Here is a 15,616-nt window from a genome sequence, read left to right on the forward strand (position 1 = left end):
AATAAATGTAACCAAAGCCATCAAAATTTGAGGAAAGATGTACACGTTCGTAGGTACTTGCGGAACTGCTTCGTGAATCTGGCCCCAGGTTCCTGAACTTCTTGAGCTCTATCATATCTATATTTGAAACTGTGTATGGAGTCAGCCTCCACCACATCACTTCCTAGTGCATTCCATTTACTAACTACTCTGACACTGAAAAATATCCTTCTAATGCCTCTGTGGCTCCTTTGGGTACTCAGCTTCCACCTGTGTCCCCTTGTGCGTGTACTACCCGTGTTAAATAATCTATCCTTGTCTACCCTGTAAATTTCCCACTAAGAATTTTGTACATGGTGATCATGTCTCCCCGAGCTCTTCTGTCTTCCAGCGAAGTGAGATGCAGTTCCCTCAGCGTTTCCTCGTAACTCATGCCTCTTAGTTCTGGGACTAGCCTAGTGGCATACCTCTGAACTTTGTCCAGCTTCGTCATGTGCTTGACAAGGTACGGGCTCCATGCTGGGGCCGCATACTCCAGGATTGGCCTTACATATGTGGCATACAAGGTTCTGAATGATTCTTTACACAGGTTCCTGAAGGCAGTTCTGATGTTAGCCAGCCTCGTATATGCCGCCGATGTTATTCTTTTGATGTGTGCTTCAGGAGACAGGTTTGGTGTGATATCATCTCCTAGATCTTTCTCTCTGTCCGTATCGTGAAGGACTTCATCTCCCATTTAGTATCCAATGTCTGGCCTCCTATTTCCTCCGCCTAGATGTATTACCTTACATTTACTTGGGTTGAACTTTTGTAGCCATTTGTTTGACCATTCCTTCAGTTTGTTTAGGCCATCTTGTAGCCTCGTAGTATATGTCTCTGTCTTAATCCTCCTCATAATCTTTGCATCATCAGCAAACAATGAGAGGAACGAGTCTATACCCTTTGGTAGATCATTTACATATATCAGGAACAGTATAGGTCCAAGGACTGATCCCTGCGGGACTCCACTGGTGCTTGGGCTATGTGTTGCTATGTTCCATCTGTGGTGAAGCTGTTTTGGGTGTAGTGCTTGAGCTGTGTGTTGCTAAGTTGCATCTGTGGGTGAAGCTGTCTTGGGTTTGGGTCCTTTCCAGCACCTGCGAAGCTGTTTTTGGTTAGATATGCAAAGAATAACGCAGATCTATCCAATCACTATCTCACAGGATAGTCAGGATCTAGCTCTTTATTCCCCACCTGTCTGCCTTGTTGCACCTACCTTGAGGTTACCTTGAGGTGCTTCCGGGGCTTAGCGTCCCCGCGGCCCGGTCGTCGACCAGGCCTCCTGGTTGCCAATCACGCTACTACTGAACTATTCCCTGTCAAATCGGCCCTGAAGGTGGTGGATGGAGGTGGCTTCTACAGCTTCTTCTTCTTCTTCCAGTCCACTACATTTGTTGACCCTCCCCCCCCCATACAGGGGTTTACATGTATAGTTCCTTATATTTCTTCGGCTCATTTGCGTTTCCAGCGCCCACTTGTATTCTCTAGTCCCTCCATCTCTCTCTCAGGGGGTGGTATAGGTGCTTACACACACACACACACACACACACACACACACACACACACACACACACACACACACACACACACACACACACACACACACACACACACACACATTGTTGATTGACGGTTGAGAGGCGGGACCAAAGAGCCAGAGCTCAACCCCCGCAAGCACAACTAGGTGAGTACACACACACACACACACATACACACACACACACACACACACACACACACACACACACACACACACACACACACACACACACACACACACACACACACACACACACACGCGCGCGCGCGATAGGGTATGATAGGGAAATAGGACAGGAGTCATTGCTGTAAACAACCGATGGCTGGAAAGGCGGTATCCAAGAGTCAATGCTCGATCCTGCAAGCACAAATAGGTGAATACAAGCACAAATAGGTGAATACAAGCACAAATAGGTGAGTACAAGCACACACACACACACACACACACACACACACACACACACACACACACACACACACACACACACACACACACACACACACACACACACACACACAAGGCGGGACCAAAGAGCCAGAGCTCAACCCCCGCAAGCACAATTAGGTGAGTACACACACACACACACACACACACAGACAAACAGACATAGCAAGAGAAATACAAAACACAGAGTCAGATGACGATAAATTCGTTCTTACCATACAAGGTCAGAGCCAAGTAGAGAAAGCGGGCAAAGTTGCCGAGAACAGCCGCTAAATATATATACGGAAAGTTATAATAAGAATAAGAATAGGTGCTATGAGAAGGAGGATTCGAACCTGCCCTCTGGGTACGCCCAAGCACACGCCTTAAACCCCTGGACCATGATATGCTAAAGAAAAAGAGTAGTGAAACCTGGGGATTGAACTGAATCCTCTAGGGTCCTCGAAGTAGCCAATAGGACTCCTATACCATACCATAGTGTACGCAGGTAATGCCTGGTAACCCTCATTTAGCCTATCGTGGTTCAGGGGTTCAGCGCTTGTGCTTGGAAGTATCCTGAACGCAGGTTCGAATCCTCAATACGGCTCCTGCAAATTTTACTCCGTGATACATCACATTAATGCTATTTCCTGCTGTAATAATAATAAAACTAAGATTTAAAAACAAAAATAATAGCTACAAGATTGTTGTTGTTTAAGATTGGCTCACCTTTAACAATAAGTTCCAAGCAGCACGGGCTATGGCGAGCCCGTAGTTTACAAATTTTAAGTTTAGAAATTCACAAGATTATTAAATACCAACCCGTTCTCGCAAATTTAATAAGTCAATATTGACTTATTAACTACGTGCATAGGTGATATACTAAACATAATAGATACCCTTAAAAAGATTCATAGAAAACACCAACCTTACCTAACCTTGTTAGTATCTTAAGATAAGCATCTTATTGCTTCGTAATTACAATTATTACTTAACCTATACCTATTATAGGTTAGGTAATAATTGTAATTACGAAGCAATAAGATGCTTATCTTAACATACTAAGTAGGTTAGGTAAGGTCGGTGTTTTCTATGAATCTTTTTAAGGGTATCTATTATGTTAAGTATGTCACCTATGTACATATTTAATAAGTCAATATTGACTTATTAAATTTTGCGAGAACGGGTTGCAACTACACATGATATGCCCGGGTCACAGAAAACGGGAGCCAAGAGGGTGAGTATGTGGGGTACTAGACTAACCAGTCCGCCTCCCTGGCTGGGTGTCGACACTCCTGCCTTCATTAGATGCGGGTCACCTTTCATCCTGTATTCAGAATCAGGTTCTGAAGTTTCTCTGTGATTTGTAACGCGGTGACGACATGGGCCTCTGAACCTTCACCTGAATCAAAGTAGCCTGCTTTGACCCTTCGTCTGAATCAAAGTAGCGTGATTTGACCCTTCGTCTGAATCAAAGTAGCCTGCTTTGACCCTTCGTCTGAATCAAAGTAGGCTGCTTTGACCCTTCACCTGAAAATCGTCTGAATCAAAGTAGCCTGATTTGAACCTTCGTCTGAATCAAAGTAGCCTGCTTTGAACCTTCGTCTGAATCAAAGTAGCCTGTTTTGAACCTTCGTCTGAATCAAAGTAGCCTGTTTTGACTGTTCACCTGAATCAAAGTAGTTTGTTTTGATCCTTCGTCTGAATCAAAGTAGCCTGTTTTGACTGTTCACCTGAATCAAAGTAGTTTGTTTTGATCCTTCGTCTGAATCAAAGTAGCCAGTTTTGACTGTTCACCTGAATCAAAGTAGTTTGTTTTGATCCTTCGTCTGAATCAAAGTAGCCTGTTTTGACTGTTCACCTGAATCAAAGTAATTTGTTTTGACCCTTCGTCTGAATCAAAGTAGCCTGCTTTGACCCCTCACCTGAATCAAAGTAGCCAACTTTGACCCTTCGTCTGAATCAAAGTAGCCAACTTTGACCCTTCGTCTGAATCAAAGTAGCCAACTTTGACCCTTCGTCTGAATCAAAGTAGCCTGTTTTTAACCTTGAACCAACTTAATAAAAATTGTTGAAGAAATAGAGCAAATTATTAATCATTTATGTTAATAATCAATGTAAGTAACAAAACAGCCACAGTACAGTACTTATAACAGTACTTATAAGTAATTGGTAAAACTTTCAATAGCACAAAATGTGGGGAGATGGTTTCATAGTAATAAGGGGAAGAGTGTAGTATTTTTAATCGTATTTAAGGGGGGGCCTTTTCCCCCTGATATTCATAAGAAATATATTTTTGCTGTCATCAGAGACATTGTCAGGGGGCCCTTGGAGACATTTTACACGCGTCTAGTGGGACATTTTCTGGGGTTTTGGAGACATTTTTCACTCCTCTAGTGGGACATTTTCTGGGGTTTTGGAGACAGTTTCCACTCCTCTAATGGGACATTTTCTGGGGTCTTGGAGACATTTTCCAAGCCTCTAGTGGGATATTTTCTGGGGTCTTGGAGACATTTTCCAAGCCTCTAGTGGGATATTTTCTGGGGTCTTGGAGACATTTTCCACGCATCTAGTGGGACATTTTCTGTGGTCTTGGAGACATTTTCCACTCCTCTAATGGGACATTTTCTGGGGTCTTGGAGACATTTTCCAAGCCTCTAGTGGGATATTTTCTGGGGTCTTGGAGACATTTTCCACTCCTCTAGTGGGACATTTTCTGGGGTCTTGGAGACATTTTCCACTCCCCTAGTGGGACATTTTCTGGGATCTTGGAGACATTTCCCACGCCTCTAGAGGGATATGTCTCATCTTCCTCTTGTGTTTTTGCTTTTTCCTTTCTCCTCTTCATTTGTCTTCTTCGCTACGTTTATCCTGTTTCCTTTTTCTCATTCGTCTAGTCCTTTTTTGCTTGACCATTTTTTTTTATCTTCTTTTGTTCCATTTGTTCTGTTTAAGCGATTTGTTCTTCTCTTTATTGTTCGTATCATTTTTATCCATGTTATTTTCAATGTTTCTCTTGTTCTCTTTGTATCCACAGTTTTCGTAAATGTATTTTTTTTAATGTTTTCTCTAAACCTTCCTAAATATTCTCAGATTGTTCCAAAATATTTTTACAATGTTCCAAGATAATCTCAGAATGTTCCAAGATATTCTCACAATGTCTCAAATATTCTCAGAATGTTCCAAGATATTCTCACAATGTCTCAAATATTCTCAGAATGTTCCAAGATAATCTCAGAATGTTCCAAGATATTCTCACAATGTCTCAAATATTCTCAGATTGTTCCAAGATATTCTCAGAATGTCCCAAATATTCTCAGAATGTCCCAAAAATTCTCAAAATGACCCCAAGCTAATCTCAAAATATTCCAAGTTATTCTCTACATTAACAGTATTCGGTAAATTCTTTTAACCGTTCAAAATCAATTCTGCATACCATTTATTCTAAATATATATATATGTGGTCTTAGATGAATCCATTTTAGGAATTCTAATTTAATTTTGATATTTTCAAAACCTGATTTGTATTGCCTTTTTTATTTTTTCTAACTTGATTTCTTCGATTTTGCTTCTTAAAAATATATAAATCAAAGAATCTTTACTTGTTCCTCTTAAGAATAATGCTGGTATGGATTGACTTAGTTAATCTGTTAATATTAACTCCAAGATATCTTTCATTATTCAACATCTTTTTTTCATTTTTACTTCAAAATTCCTTGAGTTTGTCTTCCAAGGATCACTTTCACAGTAAGATTGGGCAATAGGTTGACCAGACCACACACTAGAAGGTGAAGGGACGACGACGTTTCGGTCCGTCCTGGACCATTCTCAAGTCGATTGTCGACACACACTAGAAGGTGAAGGGACGACGACGTTTCGGTCCGTCCTGGACCATTCTCAAGTCGATTGTCGACACACACTAGAAGGTGAAGGGACGACGACGTTTCGGTCCGTCCTGGACCATTCTCAAGTCGATTGTCGACACACACTAGAAGGTGAAGGGACGACGACGTTTCGGTCCGTCCTGGACCATTCTCAAGTCGATTGTCGACACACACTAGAAGGTGAAGGGACGACGACGTTTCGGTCCGTCCTGGACCATTCTCAAGTCGATTGTCGACACACACTAGAAGGTGAAGGGACGACGACGTTTCGGTCCGTCCTGGACCATTCTCAAGTCGATTGTCGACACACACTAGAAGGTGAAGGGACGACGACGTTTCGGTCCGTCCTGGACCATTCTCAAGTCGATTGTCGACACACACTAGAAGGTGAAGGGACGACGACGTTTCGGTCCGTCCTGGACCATTCTCAAGTGGACTGTCCTTCACCTTCTAGTGTGTGGTCTGGTCAACGTAACTCATCAATGATTGTATGTCGTCTTTAACAGACATTAGACAGTTCAAAATTAGTTGAGTATCAAGTAAAATTTGTGATACCTTCAATGAGCTGGTTAAGCCCGTTGCTAACTGCATTGTCCTTATCTATGCCATATCCCACAAGCCGATTCCTTATCCAGATTTACACCACCCCCACTCCTGTCATTTATCATGCGATTCGCAGGCCGCAGGAGCGATTAATAAATACGTAAACAGGGATTTACACAAATCCCTGGATTTACACACCACTAAATGTGGATTATTCCCTATAGTCTTCCTTCTATCAGTAAAATATCATTGTGGAATTCGCCTCAATTTGGCGACTGTCTACATCAGCTCGTAAACAATAGAACATTTCTTTGTTGTATAAAGTAAACAATAGAACATTTCTTTGTTGTATAAAGTAAACAATAGAACATTTCTTTGTTCTATAAAGTAAACAATAGAACATTTCTTTGTTGTATAAAGTAAACAATAGAACATTTCTTTGTTCTATAAAGTAAACAATAGAACATTTCTTTGTTCTATAAAGTAAACAATAGAACATTTCTTTGTTCTATAAAGTAAACAATAGAACATTTCTTTGTTCTATAAAGTAAACAATAGAACATTTCTTTGTTCTATAAAGTAAACAATAGAACATTTCTTTGTTCTATAAAGTAAACAATAGAACATTTCTTTGTTCTATAAAGTAAACAATAGAACATTTCTTTGTTCTATAAAGTATACAATAGAACATTTCTTTGTTCTATAAAGTAAACAATAGAACTGCTCTTTCCTGACAAAATTCCACTCTTGTGTTTACAAGTTTTCATCTAGCAAAAAGGTCCGGATCTCCAGGATGTTCAGCAGTTGTTTCCCACTAGGAGAGCTGGGGGGGTTCGGTTCCTTTCACCTAATGCACCTGTTCACCTAGCTGCCAAATAGGTCTACCCGGGAATTTGGGAAACTGTTGTGGTGGGCAAGTTGCATGGTAGGGAGGGTTAGTATAGTATCTTGATGGGACCTCGATACTAGTCTATACATATATACAGGCTTCCTGACCCCGACTAAACGAATTATTGTTCAATTTACTCCTTTAACTTATTGCTATAATATATATATATATATATATATATATATATATATATATATATATATATATATATATATATATATATATATATATTATATTGTCCCTATTGCTATATTATATCAACTTTATAATAATATCAATTTCGTATTTCTTGTTCTATTTTCTTAATTTATCAATTTTTTTTAATGCATTAAAAAGAAAAGTTGCTCAAAGGGGGAGGGAAGGGATATGATAACGACGTACCGGATATTAAGGGGAATTGACTATAGCTCGTTAAGTCTTTTTTTTTGCCTAACCAGCACCGTTCAGACCTAATCAACACACCTAAGGTTATGAGGTCCTTGGTCTTAAGTTCCAGAAAATGTCAATTATGTTTTTTTTTTTTTTATTTCATTAACGTACTGAAATCACGTTATTGAAATTTATGTCAATAACGTACTGCCTTGGGATCGATAACCCGGAAAAACTCGACGAGTTTGAGAACATTGTCGTTGTGGAGGAGGGTACAGGAGTGTTAGTCTGTCTCTTCTCTGTCACTAGGACTCTTCCTGTCTCTCTCTCTCTGTCACTTTGTGTGCTACTCTTTGTTAGTTGGTCTCTCTCTGTCTCTCTCCGTCTCAGTGTATCTCTGTCACTCTGTCTCTTTCTATCTCTATGACTCGCTCTGTCATACTATCTCTGTCGCTCTGTCTATGACTCCGGCTGTTTTTTTCTGTCACTTTCACTTGTTCCCTCTGAGACTCGTTCGCCTGTCACCAGGTGGCGTGAACAATCTCCCAGACGCTCATAAAAATGACCGAACTATCAGGAAAAACTAGTTAGTTTTGACTCTGCGATCAGGAAAACGCTCTCCCCTTCCCTGCCTATGCCCCCCCACACTCCCCCAGGGCAGGGAAACACCCCTCTCCCCCCCCTCTCCCCATGCCAATACCCACCCCACTCTTTCCGAAGGGCAAGGAAACGCCCCCTGCCCTACCCCAGGTGAAATAGGTGAGGCACTAGACAGGGAAATTGTATCGGACCCCCATTAGCTTAGCAGGGGAAATCTACCGCCCTCTTGTACCCCAGTAGGGAAATCTACCGCCTTGCCGCTCGTCAAGCTGGGGGAATATTGCCCCAAACACCCACATCTGCCCATATCTGCCCCGCCCACACCTGCCCCCGCCCACGACCCACCACATCTGCCCCACCCATCAGACGAGGAAGTCACGCACCCAGCTAGCCCCACCTATCCAGGATCACCAGCAACGGATGTCAAGGCCGTCCACCTCACTATACTTCACCTAGTTGTGCTGGGGGGTTCAGCTCTGGCTCTTTGGTCCCGCCTACACATACACACACACACACACACACACACACACACACACACACACACACACACACACACACACACACACACACACACACACACACACACACACGGCTATATACGTGTCACGGTTTCAAGTGGACGTAGGAGATGCTAAATGCTAGTTGGACAGGCGCTCGATGGTATTAATTGGTACGTCTAGATAAGTGACTCTAGGTGAGTATATCCAGTGGGGGGGGGGATTCATCTAGGGACATGAACGTGAACACACAGACACACACGCACACACACACACACTCACACACACACACACACACACTGATGAAATATCTCTGGTAATCTGTGGTGGGGGAAAGTGACCATGAAAATTCCCCGCCACCTGTGCTGTACAGTGTCTGAGAAGTGGAGGTTAAGGGGGCTCTTCCCCCCCCCCCCACCCCCCTCCCCCCCTCCCTTCTTTATATATCATTACCCCTGATATATAACGGGTCAACCCTCTGAATATAGTTACCCCTTAGGGGTTTCAAGACCTATAGCCCCCCCGCCCCCTAAATATCGCCACGACTTGGTAGGGATAATTAGAACAAAGTTATACTACATATGTCATGTCCCTGGTTCGAGGCTTTGGCCCCTTAAATATATCCTGTCTATGTTCTTTCTCATATATAAAATGTCTATATATGGACTATAGCGTGTGTGTGTGGGGGGGGGGTGAGCTGTATAAGATCTGTCATAACTTCACGATTTTAAAGGTCATTTCTTTAAATAACTTCTAGATAAGAACAATATGAAAGACTTTAGTATCACCGTAACTTGTTATCTCAAGTTATCCTCAAGTTTGTTAAGTTGTAAAACGGACTATATGCAAATAGTCATTTTATGAACACACGGAAATTCCAATTGCGTGATGCATCAAATGAACAAATCCACAAGGGGCCGTGACGAGGATTCGAACCTGCGTCCGAGAGCATCCCAGACGCTGCCTTAAGCGACTGAGCTACGGCATGGTTCGAATCCTCGTCACGGGTTCGAATCCTCGTCACGGGTTCGAATCCTCGTCACGGGTTCAAATCCTCGTCACGGGTTCGAATCCTCGTCACGGGTTCGAATCCTCGTCACGGGTTCGAACCCTCGTCACGGCCCTTGTGGATTTGTTCATTTTATGAACTATTCATATTAAGTTGAAAATATATGTTTAGTATTATATAGTATGCAAATTAAGCAACTTTAGCGGCAAAGTACACGCACATGGGACAACATAACCCTCTTCCCTAACTTAACCAAAGCTAACTTAACCTAACCTAACTTAACCTAACCTAACTTAACCTAACCTAACTTAACCTAACCTAACTTAACCTAAAGTATCTTAAGCAGATGTACTTAAAGCTAGCCAAATTTGACCTAATCTAAATTAATACAGCCTAACTTAACTTAAGCTAACTTAACCAACCATATATAACCTAAGCTACGATCACCTCACTTAATCTAACCTAAGTTAATCAAGCAATCCTAATCTAACTTTCTCTAATTAGCCCTAATCTAACCTAACACAGTTACAACTTCGCGTTAATATGTCTATATCACAACAGCACCAAGTTCACTTGTCAACTTAAAAGTTCCTAAACAGAAAATGTGAACATATAGTACTTTACTAACTTTAGTACTTAATTAACTTGACAATAATCTGTGTTTCAGATCAAAACTTAAAAAAAAAAAATTAGAAATCGGACGAAAATTCCATTATAGAATATTGCTATAATTTAGATCCTCTCCCTTGTATTGACCCTCCCCATTTCACCCTATTTTCTTCCCCATCACTTATTTTCTTCCCCAAATTTTCCCTATTTACTTCCCCCCTCCCCTGCCCCCATCACCCCCTACCCCCCCCCCCCCCCTTCCCTCCTTTCCAAGGGCCTGACCTACATACATCAGCTCAAAAGATCTCACAGATTTCACCTTTTTTTTCTGAATTTCTTCTCGTCTCTCTCTCTCTCTCTATACAGTATATATATATTGAGCAAAATACTGATCTAATATTTCCTTGGGTTATCAAGATTCTCAACCTTAGAGAGAAGTCACGAATATTGCCTAAGAGGGCATTGTTAGTGACCTTTGGTGATGACCAACGCCCTCTAAACATATCAGGAGATAAAAATATTGATTTTTGTTTTGGTTAAAGGAATATATATTATATATATTTTTTTTTGTAAAGGGTTGGGAGGGTATGTGTGTATTCACCTAGTTGTACTCATCTAGTTGAGCTTCAAGGGGCAGGTCTGGTGTTATATCAGCCCCCAGATCTTTCTCTCTTCCTGTCTCCAGAAGGATATCCTCTCCCCATCACTTTGCACTTGCTCGAGTTAAACTCTAGTAGCCATTTGTTGGACCATTCCTTCAGTCTGTGCAGGTCATCCTGAAGCCTCAAGCTGTCCTCCTCTGTCTTAATCCTTCTCATAATTTTAGCATCATCAACAAACATTAAGAGGAATGAGTCTATACCCTCTGGGAGATCATTTACGTATATCAGAAACAGGATATGTCCGAGTACAGAGCCCTGTGGTACTCTACTTGTGACTTCACGCCAGTCTGAGGTCTCACCCCTCACAGTAACTCTCTGCTTCCTATTGCTTAGGTACTCCCTTATCCATTGGAGCACCTTACCAGTTACTCCAACTTGTTTCTGTGTGTGTGTGTGTGTGTGTGTGTGTGTGTGTGTGTGTGTGTGTGTGTGTGTGTGTGTGTGTGTGTGTGTGTGTGTGTGTGTGTGTGTAATCACCTATTTGTACTCACCTATTTGTGCTTGCAGGATCGAGCATTGGCTCTTGGATGCCGCCTTTCCAGCCATCGGTTGTGTGTGTGTGTGTGTGTGTGTACTCACCTAATTGTACTCACCTAATTGTGCTTGCGGGGGTTGAGCTTTGGCTCTTTGGTCCCGCCTCTCAACTGTCAATCAACTGGTGTACAGATTCCTGAGCCTACTGGGCTCTATCATACCTACATTTGAAACTGTGTATGGAGTCAGCCTCCACCACATCACTTCCTAGTGCATTCCATTTATTAACTACTCTGACACTGAAAAAATTCTTTCTAACGTCTGTGTGTGTGTGTGTGTGTGTGTGTGTGTGTGTGTGTGTGTGTGTGTGTGTGTGTGTGTGTGTGTGTGTGTGTGTTTCATTAACAGTGTTTGTTTGCAGGAAGGAAAAGCTCTTGGGCCCCGCCTCTCTACAGTCGTGTATCTGGTTAAATGTTACACACAGTTTGATCTGATTTTGTCATATTTACTTTTGAAGTTGTGGATTACGTTAGTCTTAACCACCTGATTATTGTGTTATGGATCTCGTAGTGATTCTGTGAACGTGAGTAATCTGGAATCACATTGAAGGTGTGGTCGCTCACAGCGTTACAAGGAGTGTGCTTCAGTGAGATGAAAAGCACCACTATAATGACGTTACTTCAGACACATACACACACACACACACACACACACACACACACACACACACACACACACACACACACACACACACACACACACACACACACATACACACACACACACACACACACACACACACACACACACACACATACACACACACACACATGCTTCCCCAACCCTCCCTCTCTTACCCACCCCCTGTACCCTCCCCCTCTTATCCACCCCCTGTACCCTCCCCCTCTTATCCACCCCCTGTACCCTCCCCCTCTTATCCACCCCCTGTACCCTCCCCCTCTCCCCCACCACCCCAAGCCCTCCCTCCTCCACCAATCCCCCCGTGCCAGGTCCCCCCAGCTCCCACTCACCCCAGATCCCAAAGGTCCCCCCCAGAAAAGAAGCAGAAGAGAATCAGTTTCAGGGTGATGTACTCGAACATAGATGGGATCACAAGCAAGACAAGTGAACTAAGGGAAAGAGCACAAGAAGTTAACCCAGATGTAATCGGACTCACTGAAACAAAACTCTCTGGAATCATAACGAATGCCGTGTTTCCCCAGGAGTATACAGTAATAAGGAAAGAGAGGGAAGGTAGAGGAGGAGGCGGAGTGGCCCTACTCATGAGAAGGGAATGGAGTTTTAAGGAGATGGCCATCCCGGGCTGTGAGGAGTTCAGAGACTACATAGCAGGCACCATAACAATGGGAGGACCAAGAATAGTAGTAGCAGTAATATACAACCCTCCACCAAATGACAGGAGACCCAGTCAAGAGTATGAAAACAACAACAAGGCAGTTAACACTATAATTGAGAGGGCAGCCTCTGCTGCCTGTAGAAATAGATCCCACCTGCTCATCATGGGCGACTTCAATCACGGAAAGATTGACTGGGAGAACAAGGAACCGCATGGAGGCGAGGATACGTGGAGAGCCAAACTATTGGAGGTGGTGACAAGCAACTTTTTAACGCAGCATGTCGGAGAACCCACAAGGATGAGAGGCAATGACGAACCAGCGAGACTCGACCTAGTCTTCACTCTGAACGACTCCGACATAAGAGAAATCGGTTTTGAGGACCCAGTAGGAATGAGCGACCACAGTGTACTGATGTTTGAGTACTTGATTGAAAAAGGGTTATTGAACTCGAGGAGGGATACCGAAACCAAAAGGTTAGCATACCGAAAGGGAAACTATGAGGGGATAAGAAAATTCCTAACAGATATAGCATGGGAAACAGAGCTCAGGGGAAAGACGGCCCAAGATATGATGGATTACATCACGCAGAAGTGCAAGGACGCAGCAAACAAGTTTGTCCCAGTCCAAAAGGAAAACAGAGAAATGAAGATGAGAAACCCATGGTTTAATCAAAGATGTAGGCTAGCTAAGCAGCAAAGTAAAAGGGCATGGAGAAACTATAGGAATAACAGGACACTGGAGAGCAGAGAAAGATACCAGAATGCCAGGAATGAATATGTCAGGATGAGAAGAGAGGCAGAAAGACAATACGAAAATGACATCGCAAGCAAGGCAAAGACTCAGCCTAAATTGTTGCATAGCCACATTAGGAGAAAAACAACAGTAAAGGAACAGGTTATGAGATTAAGGATAGGGGCGGAAGGATTCACTACAAATGACAAGGAAGTGTGTGAGGAATTGAATAAGAAATTCCAGGAGGTCTTCACCTTAGAACAAGGAGAAATTCCAGAGGTAAGTGAGGGAATAGCTAACCAGGAACCACTGGAAGAGTTTGAGATTACCAGTGGGGAAGTAAGGAAGTGTTTACTAGAGTTGGACGTGACGAAGGCTATAGGCCCAGATGGAATCTCCCCTTGGGTTCTAAAGGAAGGAGCAAGAGAACTGAGCCTACCACTCTCCATAGTGTATAACAAATCACTGGCAACAGGGGAACTGCCAGATACTTGGAAAGCAGCTAACGTAGTCCCGATATACAAGAAAGGGGATAGACAGGAGGCACTGAACTACAGGCCAGTGTCCCTAACCTGCATACCATGCAAGCTGATGGAGAAGATTGTGCGAAAAAAACTAGTGGAGCATCTGGAGCGAAGGAACTTTGTAACACAGCATCAACATGGGTTCAGGGATGGCAGGTCCTGCCTCACAGGGTTACTTGAATTCTACGACCAGGCAACAAAAATAAGGCAAGAAAGAGAAGGGTGGGCAGACTGCATATTTTTGGATTGTCAGAAAGCCTTTGATACAGTGCCACACAAGAGGCTAGTGCGAAAGTTGGAGATGCAGGCTGGAGTGAGAGGGAAGGTACTCCGGTGGATAGAGGAATACCTAAGCAACAGGAGACAACGAGTCTGTGTGAGGGGTGAGGTCTCAGATTGGCGAGACGTCACAAGTGGAGTCCCGCAGGGGTCAGTCCTTGGACCTATACTGTTTCTGGTATATGTAAATGATCTCCCAGAGGGTATAGATTCGTTCCTCTCAATGTTTGCCGACGATGCAAAAATTATGAGGAGGATTGAAACAGAGGATGATAGTAGGAGGCTACAAGATGACCTGGATAGACTGAGTGAATGGTCCAACAAATGGCTGTTGAAGTTCAACCCGAGTAAATGCAAAGTAATGAAACTAGGCAGTGGAAACAGGAGGCCAGGCACAGGATACAGAATAGGAGATGAAGTACTTAATGAAACAGACAGAGAGAAAGATCTAGGAGTTGATATCACACCAAACCTGTCTCCTGAAGCCCACATAAAGAGAATAACGTCTGCGGCATATGCGAGGCTGGCTAACATCAGAACGGCGTTCAGGAACCTGTGTAAGGAATCATTCAGAATCTTGTACACCACATATGTAAGACCAATCCTGGAGTATGCGGCCCCAGCATGGAGCCCGTACCTTGTCAAGCACAAGACGAAGCTGGAAAAAGTCCAAAGGTATGCTACTAGACTAGTCCCAGAACTAAGAGGCATGAGTTATGAGGAAAGGCTGCGGGAAATGCACCTCACGACACTGGAAGACAGAAGAGTAAGGGGGGACATGATCACAACCTACAAAATCCTCAGGGGAATCGACCGGGTAAACAAGGACGAACTTTTCAACACTGGTGGGACGCGAACAAGGGGACACAGGTGGAAGCTGAGTACCCAAATGAGCCACAGAGACGTTAGAAAGAACTTTTTCAGTGTCAGAGTAGTTAGTAAATGGAATGCATTAGGAAGTGATGTGGTGGAGGCTGACTCCATTCACAGTTTCAAATGTAGATATGATAGAGCCCAATAGGCTCAGGAATCTGTACACCAGTTGATTGACGGTTGAGAGGCGGGACCAAAGAGCCAGAGCTCAACCCCCGCAAGCACAATTAGGTGAGTACAATTAGGTGAGTACACACACACACACACACACACACACACACACACACACACACACACACCCACACACACACACACATACACACACTTTTTTAG

The 15,616-nt window shown here is 43.2% G+C and overlaps 1 protein-coding gene across 2 annotated transcripts in view; it reads left to right on the forward strand.

Moving 5' to 3' along the window:
- The window catches only part of LOC123752214 (uro-adherence factor A), a 56,004-nt gene that overhangs the window by 27,142 nt on the left and 13,246 nt on the right, over nt 1-15,616 (forward strand). The window lies entirely within an intron of this gene.

Source organism: Procambarus clarkii, chromosome 80 (genome assembly GCF_040958095.1).
Source record: "Procambarus clarkii isolate CNS0578487 chromosome 80, FALCON_Pclarkii_2.0, whole genome shotgun sequence".
Taxonomy (NCBI): domain Eukaryota; kingdom Metazoa; phylum Arthropoda; class Malacostraca; order Decapoda; family Cambaridae; genus Procambarus; species Procambarus clarkii.